The 13,288-nt window shown below is 37.1% G+C and overlaps 1 pseudogene; it reads right to left on the bottom strand.

Moving 5' to 3' along the window:
- The window catches only part of LOC132272528 (F-box protein 7-like), a 35,146-nt pseudogene extending 25,439 nt beyond the window's left edge, over positions 1-9,707 (bottom strand).
- Between the last annotated feature and the right edge of the window lie 3,581 nt (positions 9,708-13,288).

The following is a 13,288-nucleotide window of genomic DNA, read 5'->3' as shown; positions in this document are numbered from 1 at the left end:
GTAGAAGAATTATAGGCTCTCGCACAAGCTCACACCTGGGACATGGTTGCTTTTCTCTTTGACAAAACTGTTGTTGGCTATAAATGGGTTTACAAAATCAAAACTCGTTCGGATGGTTCTGTGGAACGATATAAAGCTCATCTTGTTGCAAAGGGCTTCACCCAAGAATATGACATTGACTATGAGGAAACATTTGCCCCTATTGCTCGACTTATTTCTGTCCGTAGCCTACTGGCTGCAAATGGACATTGTTTCTGACACAAACTGAGAAAAGAATTTTCTTCATTCTTATCTAATAAAACACAAAACGTTAGCTATATACATCAACCCTAGCAGCAGAAAAGGAAAACTAACTAGGTTATATCATATCCCATGATTTATGGGATATTCTAATATAATAGGAAACTAACCAAATCAGCATAATTATAGGAATACAAGCTGTTACAAAATTTCCTAAGATAGCTAACTATACACGTGATGAGAGCTGAAAAGTACACATTTAAACCCCTTAAGCTTGAGTATTCTAGGACATTTATCTATCTTATTTATTTGTTTTAGTACTTATTTGTGTTTTTATCTATTTCAGGTCAATAATGTTAAAATGGGTTAAAAATGAGTTCTTACGGCCTTTTTGGAGTCAAACTAAGTCTTAGCGATGATCCGGAGCAAAAAGAGGCTGATTTGGAGCAAAAAGAAGCTGATACTGAAAAGCTAAAAAGTTGGATGGATCGCAGAAAAAGTTGGATCGATCAGAAAAGTTGGATCAATCGAAAAATAAGTTGGATCGATCGAAAATAAGTTGGATCGATCGAACTGGACATGCTGGCAGCAAGCTGTCACTTTTTCCGTGCGCGCCCAAAAGTTCACCTACCAAAAAGTTGCGGGATTAGATATTTTTGGGCATATATTCTAGACTTAGTGACTAAGAAAAGGACCTTCTATATAAAGGGAAGCAACCCATTTGTAAAGAGGGATTCTTTAGGCTTTTTATCATTTTATTTTCTACATTGTAATTTTTATTTTCTCTCTCTAGAAAAATTAGAGATTAGGGTTAGAAGAAAAGAGAGAAGTGGAGGCACATCTCAAGAACACATCTCTAAATCCACTATCTCTCCATCTCTAGAGCTTCAAAGAAGAAGAAGAAGAAAAGGAAGAAGAAGATGGAGCCATGTTTGGAGCTTGATTCCATGACTACATTCACCTCCTCCATGATTGACTAGATCTACACTTAGGGCTTGGATGAGCCCTAAGTCTTGTGTAATCTAAACCCTTGTATTTCTATTTTTGGGGATTTTTATATATATTGTTGTGATTAGTGTTCTAGCCTTGTAAATTTCATGAATCTTGGTATATTTCTATGATTTCCATGGTCTAATTCTTCCTATTAATTCTCTAGTTTATTTACATGTCTATGTATGATTAAATTAGGAATTATGTCTCACATGATTCAGATGGGTTAATTCTTCCATTGATTCTCTATTTTAATTACATGTTGTCCTATGTGTGATTATTTGGGGAATTGATCTCTACACTAGTTTTTCTATATTAATTGCATGTCTATGTGTGATTGATTGAAAATCTAGTGATGGCTAGACATTAGTGCTTAATGGAATGCTCTTGTTATGTCTCTTGATGGTTCATACTTATTCCTTGATGGATTGTACCTCTTCCTTAGTTTATTTTCATGCTAGTAGTGTAGTTGTAGTGTAGTGTTAGATGGGGGAGACAATTCATGCTTGTTCTTTGATGTTCCATGTTTTTGAATGCAAGAAGCATATGCTCTAATATTGTGGTGTAATGGAATTTTGAGCTTAATGAAGGATTAATGACTAGTTATGATATGTTGTATCTTTCACATGTGTTTAGACAATTTATTCCTCTCCCAATAGATAAATTGTGGCCTCTCACATGATGTTTAGACAATACATGTTTAACTAAGTCATCCTTGTGAATTATTTGGACTATGAGCTTAATGAAAGGTTTAATGACTTGATTTGATATTTTGTTCTCTTCACATGTTGTCTAGACAATATATTCCTCTTCCAATAGATATATTGTAGCCTTTCACATGTTGTTTAGACATTATACACTTGTTGAGTCACCTTTGCTAGTCGAACCAATTTTGTTCACAACAATGTATTCCCCATTAATAGAAAGCAAGTGGTTAATTACATGAGCTTAGTGGTGATTCCAACACCCTAAATCCTCTCTTCTCATATCTTAAATCCCTATCTCTACTTAGTTTTATTTTTATTGCATTTTAATTAATTCTTTTCTAGAAGTAATCAACCAACCCAACTCTCTTTTGCAATCATTTGGTATGCTAGAGTCGAAGTTGAAATTCCAACACGTATAATCCCTTGGGACGATCCTTACTCACTCTTGCTACGTTAGTAGTGGTGTTGGTAGTGGTTTTTATAATTTTAAATTTGATATAAAAGGCTTTTCTTGAACCACACATTCACTACATTCAGTTTGGCGTATTGGAACGGCCGTCGTCAACACGTATAGAATACAAGTCATTAAACACATTTTCCCACACTCCCCTTCAAGCTGGCGAATAGGTATTTTCCATTCCCAGCTTGGATACAATACTCTGAAACACTAAACTACTTAACCCCTTGGTAAGTACATCTGCAAGTTGGTCATGTGTAGACATATAAGGTGTACAAATCAATCCGCTCTCCAACTTTTCTTTGATGAAGTGTCTATCAATTTCAATGTGCTTTGTTCGGTCATGCTGTACCGGATTATAAGCTATGCTGATTGCGGACTTATTATCACAACAGAGTCTCATCAGACCATCCCACTTAATCTTCATGTCTTCTAAGATAATCTTCAACCAAAGTAGTTCACATACACCTTGAGCCATTGCTCGGAATTCTGCCTCCGCACTAGACCGAGCCACCACATTTTATTTCTTACTCCTTCACGTCACAAGATTTTCGCCAAGAAAGGTGCAATATCCAGAGGTCGACCTCCGTGTATGCCTCAAGAACTAATCCTCCGTTCCTTTTAAACAGAATACCTTTTCCTGGTGTCCCTTTGAGGTATTATAACACACGGTGAGCTGCCTACAAATGGACTTCCTTCGAGCTATGCATAAATTGACTAATCACACTCACTGCATAAGCTATATCCGGTCGTGTGTGAGACAGAAAAATGAGTCTTCCTACCAAGCGTTAGTACATTTCTCTATCTACTGCAACATCCTCATCTACCTTTCTAAGTCTAAGGTTAGGATCTATTGGAGTACTTGCTGGTTTGCACGCCATCTTGCCGGTTTCTTTGAGGAGATTGGTAACATACTTCTGCTCGGATATAAAAATGCCCTGTCTAGAGTGAGCTACCTCGATCCCAAGAAAATATTTCAGCCTCCCTAACGCCTTGATCTCAAATTCCTTAGTCAAACACTGACTCAAAATCTGTTGCTCCTTATCACCATCCCCTGTCACTATTATATAATCGACAAATACCAAGAGGGTTGTGACTCCCCCTGAAGGTGAGTGTTTAATGAACAATGTATGATGCCTTTGGCTCTATCTATATCCCATGGCCATCATAACTCTTGCAAACCTTCCAAACCATGCCTGTGGCGATTGTTTAAGACCGTACAAGGCTTTTTTCAGCTTACACACAATATGGGCAGCCAAATTATTTACATAACCTGGGAGGACTTCCATATAAATTTCTTCCTCTAGCTCTCCATGCAAAAATGCATTCTTGACATCAAACTGCTGCAAGTCCCAACCATAATTAGCTGCTAGAGACAACAAAATTCTAACAGTGTTCATCTTCACAATTGGAGCAAAAGTCTCTAGGTAGTCAATTCCATAGGTTTGAGTATAACCCTTGGCCACTAACCTTGCCTTGTATCTCTCTATTTATCCATGTGCTCTATACTTCACAATGTAAACCCATTTACACCCCACGGGTTTATTTCCTGCCAGCAATTTCACCAACTCCCAGGTTTTATTTTTTTCCAACGCCTCCATCTCCACATTCATAGCTTGTTTCCATTTCTCATTGGATAAAGCCCTGGATAAGGTGGTAGGGATGACAATGGTGTTTAAGCTAACAAGGAAGGATCTATGGGATGGTGAAAATTTTTTGAAGGACAAGAAATGTGAAAGAGGATATAAAGGTTGTTTTGTGCACTCTCTAGTTCCTTTCTTAACAGCAATGGGAAGATCTTGGTCATTAACCTGAGGTTCGGTTTCAGCTTGCAATGAAGGGTTAGAAATTGTTACCTCATTCTCAGGATCCAAGTTAGAGTCTCGGATTTACACAGATTCAGGGACAGCCATCTTCTTCCTTGAAAACACTTTGCCAAATCTCACATTCTCAAGAGTAGAATTAGTTTTTTCCTTGGGGAATTTTGGGCACGGGTTTGGACATATAATTTAGCACAGGCTCAGACACGGACTCGGACACAGGATTTGGCATAGGGAAAAAAAAACTGGTTTAGATACGGGATGGGACAGCAGATCAAGTAAAAAATCCCTATCCTTATCTTCCATTATTGAACTCTCCCCCTGAAGATAAGGGGTGGTGAAATAGGACTCTTGTTCATTGAAAGTAACATCCGCTGAGACATAGAACTTCTTAAATGGAGGATGATTACATTTATACCCCTTCTGAGTCGAAGAATAACCCATAAAGACACATTTTAATGCCCTCGGATCTAGCTTTCCCCTACTTTGACCATAAATATGAACAAATGACATGCACCCGAATGTCCTAGGGATAAGATTATTTGTAGTGTGTAGGTTAGAATGGAATGTTGAGAGCATTTCCATTGGACTTTTGAATCCCAAGACTTTGGAAGGTAAACGATTTATAAGATGAGTGGTTGTAAGAACTGCTTCCCCCCAAAAGGATTTAGGCACATTTTTTCTGGAACATGAAAGCTCAGGTTGACTCAAGAAGGTGACCATTTTTCCTTTCTGCTATGCCGTTTTCCTATGGGGTATTGACACAAGATGACTCGCGTACTATCCCTTCCTTCTGAAAGTATGGAGTTAGGACTTGATTGAAATAATCCCTAGCATTATCCGATCTGAACCTTTTGATATTGACCCAAAATTGATTTTTAACCATAGAACAACATTTTGGGAGAACAGTACTGATATTAGATTTATGTTTGAGCAAGAAAATCCAAATAACACGAGTACAATCATCAATGAATGACACAAACCAACGTGCCCCAGAAACATTAGGAATGGTAGGACCCCAAATATCACTCTGAATGAGTTAAAAATGAATAGAACTTCTTTTATTACTGACTGGAAAAGATACACGTTTGTGTTTAGCAAGTTCACATACTTCACAATGAAAATTCTCAACATTTAAACCTTTAAACAAAGAAGGAAACATAATTTTAATGACTCTAAATGACGGATGTCCAAGTCGGCGATGATGAAGCCAAACTTTCTCTTTATTGGATGAAAAATGCTTAGAAACAAAAGAGTGACATAATTTGCCCATGGTAATGCTTGACTGACTCGGTGCTTCGAGGTTGTAGAGCCTATCCCATTCTCTAGCATGTCCAATCATCCTCCCTGAATCCTTGTCTTGAAATACACATCCTGAAATACACAATAACTATGATGAAAAACCACATTGCAACGTAAATCTTGAGTGAGTTTTTGAATAGAGACAAGGTTTATGGATAATTTAGGAACATGGAGAATATTTTTTAAAATCAGTGATGGCCCTATTTTGACATCTCCTACACCTGCTATAGTGGTCAAGGAACCATCGGCTGTGACTGCTTGGGCATGGCAAATGTGTGGAAAAACCATTCGGTGAGGTAGTTATATGGTTGGTAGCTCCTGAGTCCATGACCAAGGAGTTGGCAAAGGTTTCACCTGAGAGACATTTAATCTAATAGAGGCAGGAAACACACCTGAATATGTCAATGAGCAAGTACCTGAAGGTTTGTCAAGATTGCCAATAAGAGATCTCACCCTCTCGACCTCTTCTTGGTGAGACCGCCTAACTCCTATGGTGCTGCTTCATTTTGTTGTATCGCAGTAACATGAGCCTGACCATTGTTCTTTGGCTGCTCTCCTTTCTGTCCTCACTCTCAGCTTGGAGGTTTTCCATGACGTTTCCAACACCGTTCATGACTATGGCGTGCTTTCTTACAATAAGTACACCACAAGTTGTCCTTGTAATCACGGTTTTGGGCCTTTGGCTGACCAGGTCTCCCATTTTCAAAAAAGGGTGCTCGTTCCACATATGTGACTGAATTATTGCCACCACTAGTCACCATAGCCGAGCTGTCCGTGTTCTGTGGTTCAAGCATCAGACCTCTTCTGCTTTCCTCGCCTCAAATCAATGCCACCACCTCATTTAAATACGAAACTTCCTGCTTGCCGAGAATTTGAATCCTCACTTGATCAAATTCTGGATTAAGTCCAACAAGAAAATCATAGACTCTATCTTGCTCGATGAAATCCTTTAGAACATCGGCATCTTCAGGACACTTGGTTTTTATCACTCTATAATGATCAAGTTCTTGCCACAAAGATTTCAATTGGTTGGCATATTCAGTAACAGACTTACTCCCTTGTTTTGTTGCAATCGTTTTCACCTTCACCTTATATACTTAAGCCGTATCTCTAGCTTTTGAGTATGTCAGTTGAATCGCATCCCAAATATCCTTGGCAGTAGCCAAGAACATACATGTGTCACTAATCTCAGGAATCATAGAATTCCACAGCCACGCCATAATCATGGAATCTTCTTCATCCCATGCTTCAAAACGAGGATCTCCTGGTTTCGGCCCCGCACGACACTGTTAGGCTACCACACTGGTGAGCTACGGGTGCACAGTCCCACATCGCCTAGGTAAAGGAAAGGTGAAGTGCTTATATGTAAGTGTGTCATCTCTAATTGGTATGAGGCCTTTTGGGGTGAACTCCAAGAGCAAAACTGTGCAGGCTCAGGTCCAAAGCGGACAATATCATACCATGTGGTGGAGTGAGTTATTACATCTTTCCTTTGCCCTTCATCACGGCGCGGACAAGTTGAGACCATTTGAGGTAGTTTTTTCCATTCAGCCTATATGCTGCCGGGATATTTTGCAATTCCCCGGGTTGTTGGGATCGAACAATCTCCTCCGATTGTGTTGTAGCGATCGTCTCTGCAACTTCCGACATTCTTCAAGAACAATGATCTCTTTGCGATTAAGGCCGATCACTTAAAACGGAAACCACCAGCAATGAAGGCTGGCAAAGGTAGAAATAAGAACAGAAATTTCTCTAAGAAATTTCAACAATGAAGGCTGCATAGAAAAAGTGCAAAAATACTCTGTTTTTAAACTAAAAAAAGGGTAAAACAGGATACAAAGAAGCAACAGTATGGCCTTGGCAATGAAGGCCTGTGTGAAGAGGTTCTTAATCCCAAAAAAGAGCCTAAAGCTTTGATACCATGACACAAACTGAGAAAAGAATTTTCTTCATTCTTATCTAATAAAACACAAAATGTTAGCTATATAAATCAACCCTAGCAGCAGAAAAGGAAAACTAACTAGGTTATATCAAATCCCAGATTTATGGGATATTTTAACAAAATAGGAAACTAACCAAATCAACCTAATTCTAGGAGTACAAGCTATTACAAAATTTCCTAAAATAGCTAACTATACACGTATAGAATACAAGTCATTAAACACGTTTTCCCACATTTTCAAATGGATGTAAAAAATGCCTTTCTCAATAGCGATCTCGATGAAGAAGTATATATGAAACCCCCCTAGGATATGACCATTCTCCACACCAAGTTTGTAAACTCTGTCGAGCACTATATGGTCTTAAACAAGCTCCAAGGGCGTGGTTTGCAAAATTCAGTACTACAATTGGAGATTTTGGATTTACTTCAAGCTCATATGATTCCAGTCTTTTCATCCACAAGACTAATTCTGGTATTACCCTTCTTTTACTTTATGTTGATGACATGATAAACACTGGAAATAATCTTGCAGGTATCTATGCACTCAATTTTTTTTTTAGTCATCACTTTGATATGAAGGTCTTGGGCGCCTCAATTATTTCCTAGGCTTGGAGATTCTCTCTGATTCGGATGCTATTATCTCTCCCAAGGCAAGTATTCCTCTGACATTCTTGCTCGCGCTGGACTCACGGATTGCAAAACAGCTCCCACTCCACTTGAGACCAATGTCAAGCTCACTCCTCTAGATGGTACACTTCTCAGTAATGCTACATTATATCGATAGTTGGTTGGCAGTTTGGTATATCTTATTGTTACTCGACTTGACATTGCTTATGCCATGCATCTTGTCAACCAGTTCTTATTTGCACCTCGATCTACTCATTATACTGTTGTACTACGCATCCTTCGATACATTAAAGGAACTATGTTTCAAGGCCTTCATTTTTCTTCTTATTCTTCACTTGAGTTACGTGCCTACTCTGATACTGATTGGGCAAGTGATCCAACTGACTGACGTTCCACTACTGGCTACTGCTTCTTCCTTGGGAATGCTCTCATATCTTGGCGCAGCAAAAAGCAATCTGTCGTCTCCACGTCCTGTACAGAGGCCGAATACCGTGCCCTTCTAATTCCACACAAGAACTTATTTGGCTTCGATGGCTCTTAACAGATATGGGTATTTCTCAATCCACTGGCATTGTTCTTTATTGTGATAATTGGAGTGCTATTTACATTGCTCATAATGATGTCTCTCATGAATGCACCAAACATATTGAAATTGATTGTTATATTGTGTGTTAACATGTTGCTCGGGGCACTGTACGCCTTCATTCTGTAACTTCCATTGATTAGACCGCTGATATTTTTACCAAAACTCATCCGTCAGGCAAATTTCGGGAATTAGTTTCCAAACTCAAGTTGGTTTCTGCTCTACCACCTTGAGTTTAAGGAGGGATGTTAACATAATTAAATTATATTATAGCCGTTGTTTAGATTGCTACTATAATTACATTATATTATAGCTGTTGTCTAGATTGTTACCGTAATTGTTGTATTGCCATTGGTAATCTCTAACCTATATATATCTCCCCTTGTACATGTTTTATATATACTTCAATATACAGAATCTCTACATTTCATATATCTCTCTCTCTTTGTCTCTCTATCTCTAATATTCAACAATGTATAATACAATAATGTAAGATGAACAGATTGAAAATTGAAATAAAAGAAGTACTGAAGTAGCAACTCATCCGAGTTTGTAATCTCGTTGTAATAGTACAATGACCAAGTTAAATGTAATAAAAAATATAGAAATACCTCAAAAAGTAGCTCATCGAGCAAGGACCGGTGTAGTAGAGCTGTAGCAACAAATGGTTTACTAGTTGCACTCCCAAATGGAGCAACAGGCCTGATATTAACTCCGTAGAGATCTGACACAAAAACCCAAAAAAAATCATGAATAATCACAAACTTGTACTTTTCTAGAAGATGAATTCACGTACTATTAACCTAACATACACAAAAATGTAATCAGAAAGATAGAAGGACAACCAAAATGAACCTTCGATTAAGACCAAATAAGTGAAATAAAAATGGCATAGCATTGGGGCATTACCAAGCCATTCCTTCTGTGTAATTAAGAACTGCGCGGTCCTCAACCGTGAAGCCGACTCGAGGTCTGCAACAATTTTCAACGCATAATCTACAAGAAAGAAGGAGATCATGAGAATAAATAGCCCAAATAACGTAAAATAGAATCCGAAATCAATGAAAATTTTCCAGAGTAAGCTGGATAATTTACAAAAATTAACATTGAACCTCTAAAAAAATCTGAAAACCCAGTACAAATCATGGAAAATATTGATAATCGATCGATACCCAGATGGTGAAATTAGATTAATAGACCGAAATTGGTGGAAACAATTGTTGGGATTGTGTAAAGAAACCATATTTATATGAAATTTGCATTGAAACAGAGGTCTGCAACTAAATAAATTGATTGTTTCCGTGAAATTGACGGAAGTCTTTAGAATTTGGGGGTGTAGCTGAAGTCATGAGGGCCGGGATGGATCTCTCTCTCTGAGAAAAGCGAATCCTATTTTCTCTGATTTTCCCGAAATTTTCGATGAAAAAAAACGACAGAGCGGGAAAATGTGAAACTTCTGCTATAACCCTTTCTTTCTTTCCACCGGCAGGGTAATAACCCGTTTACCGAACACCGACTTGAATGTGGAATGAACGAATCAGCTGAAATGGGCCCACATAATAGAACTGAACTGGGTCCAATCATGTACTGGTGTTTAGTTCATCTGCAATTACTCCGTATTTTATACTGTTATACCCTACTGTAATTTGTTAAAAATTTTTTTTTGTTGAGAAAAGTGCAAAAAAAACCCGAACTATTGAGGTTTTGTAAGTAACCCTTGAATAACAAAAAAAAACCCCTGACTTTTAATATTATTGCCATTAAATCGATTAGAACAATTGCCGGTGCCGGAAAAGCCAAAAAACATCTATACCCTTAATAGAAACGGCGTAGTTTCAACGTTTGTACACTTAACTTGCTGACATGTAAAGTGAAATTTGAAAGGCCACTAATATTGTGACAACACACGATTTAAATATAAGGTTTCTCACCCTTATCTAATTGGCGCCATTACACAGCCCACCCTTCTCATTTACGCGCCATTATAATGAATGAAGGACAGTATCAGCTCTGTTATGGAACTTCTTTATTCTCTGTAACTCTTTTATTCTCTCGAACACTAACTGTAGTTTTAAAACCCTAATAATTTCTCTTGGTACGAGCTGACCCCAAAGGATCTGTCTTGCTTCAAGCTCTGGAACTGAGTAAATTGCTTACCTTTATTCCATTATTTTCAGTTTTCTTCTAGCTGATTTATATATAGAGAAAGTGTAAACCACTTATGCTTTATCTTGTTTTGTTGATGTTGACAAAGTATTATTTGACAGAGACAATGATTGTTATTTGTTCCTTTTTGGTGCCTTTATCTTGCTTTGTTTGTGAGTTTTCTGTGCTTTTTATATTTGTTGCTTACTATTGAAAGCTCCTAGGTACAAAAGCTTAAATGTTGTCTTTGTATAAACGACCTATGTTCTATAAAATGCTCATTTGTGGTCTCCATCAATAAAAGTTGTCTACATCAGAAGACACATATGTATAGTGTATGTAATTTGTGGTCCCTCTATTTAAGTCAAATGTTTTTCTATGTTCTGTAGTGGTTGAAGGTCCTTGTCGTGTGTTTAATTTTTTTTTTTTGTATTATTGATTTTTTTGTCAATTTGTTATGTTGAATATTTAATCATGTCTTCCTTGTTTGTGCCTACCATGTGTTATTTATTTTGCGTCAATATTAAAATTTAATTTTAATTTACCTTAATTTTTCCTTAACACTATGATAACCTTGCAAGCACTTTATGGTATTTAAATATTCTCTCAGCACTATATATTACCATGTCTGCACTATATGCCTTGGAAAGATCTTGGTATTGTTCCTACTGATACCACTTATTTGTTATTGTAGATGGATGGTCTTTACACAATTGAACTTCATCATGGGGGTGTTTTTGAGAAATCACTCCCCATGACATACCTAAGAGGAAATATCTCACACTTTGAGAAAGTAAACCCTGACTTGATGTCAATGATTGAGATTCAAGGGATGGCAAGTAAGTTAGGATATGGGGATATCAGTGAAGTTTTTTACAAAGTACCCTATGAGTGGCAAAGCTTTAGAGAAGTCAAGTGTGACCTAGATGTGTTTAGAATGTTTTATGATCATGAAGCCCATAGGGAAAGTAGTAAAGTGAAACTTTACATTGTTGCACCTTTGTTGAGCAATACAGAAAATGTGGCAGGTTTAGATGGTGAATTAGGTTCAGATGGTGAATTAGGGTGGGATAATGCAATACACCAAACCCTTATTGTTCATGTGTCTAGCCCAAATTGTCAAAATGATGAGTTGATAAGTTTATGTGGATCTGATGATGATGGATTTGACAGTGGTTCTATGCAGCAAGAGTTTATTCCCTTAAGGGATTTAGGGGAAAATGAACTAGAAGTAGGCATGAAATTTGGTTCAGCTGAAGATTTTAGGTTGGCATTGAGGAAAACAGCATTGAAGAACAAGTTTGATATAAAATTCACAAGAAATGATGGAGATAGGGTAAGTGCTGTATGCAAGGCTGAATGTGGTTAGAGGATATATACAAGTAAACTAGAAGATGAGAATTGCTTAATAGTTAAGACATATGTATCAGAACACACAAACTGCCTTTGGTTTCACACCAATGCACAAGCATCATCTTCCTATTTAGCAAACAAATACTTAGAACAATTGAGAATTAACCCAAAGATGGCTTTAAGTACACTTAGGACCAATATTGCATCTGATTTAGACATTGATGTATCTAAACACAAAGTGTATAGGGCATTAAAATTGATTGAGGGAAATGATGCAGAACAGTATGAAAAAATGAGGGATTATTGTTGTTGATCTTAAGGATTTCATCCAATGACAATCTAGGTGTTTTGATGATAACAAACCATTAATGGTGTTTAAGGACTAATGTTTACATTCAATATTATATAGATTATTTACATTCAAAGAATGACCTTAATGAAGTACTAAAGATCATTCAAAGTATTCCATTATTCAAGATTACATCAAGGAAAGAAATGGATACAATGAAGAAATAAAGTTGCAAGGAACCAAATACAAAGTCCATCCAAAGATAATTTGGACTACAATGAGCAAGAAAGCAACTCAAAGGAAGAAACAAAGCAAGAATATCTTAAAGCCTAAAGATCATGGACAAAGCATAAAGAAAGGGATAGATAGGATGGTGATTGTTTAGGATTCAATGACAAAGTATTTATGAATCCATTTGAAGCTCATCTCTATAGGACCATGTATATCATTACATCATTCATAAGTTCTTATGATCATTAGTAATAGACTATGTACTTCATTCACATTCAATTGACATATGAAGTCATTGCTAAAGAATAAGTTAGTTCAAGCTTGCCTAAGCTTTGAAAAGACTTAACATTTAAGCTAGAAATTATAGGACCATGCACATTAATCATAAGATTTATTTTGGTCATCAGAAAGTAAAAATAAGACATTGAACTTAATCTTTCATCTTTAAAGCCTTTGTTACCATAACTTGGTAAATGACTATAGGACACAATGCACTTGATATTTATCATCCTTATATGTCCCTAGACTCTTAAAAATTGGACTTGAACTGAATTGAACCATACACCAAAGTCCTAGGTGATAGAAAGATGGATATCTCATAA

The sequence above is a fragment of the Cornus florida genome, unplaced genomic scaffold, assembly GCF_030987335.1.
Source record: "Cornus florida cultivar Cherokee Brave unplaced genomic scaffold, ASM3098733v1 CherokeeBrave_3.0.0_Hap2_Chr09, whole genome shotgun sequence".
Taxonomy (NCBI): Eukaryota; Viridiplantae; Streptophyta; class Magnoliopsida; order Cornales; family Cornaceae; genus Cornus; species Cornus florida.
This window is presented reverse-complemented; position numbering and strand designations above follow the sequence as displayed.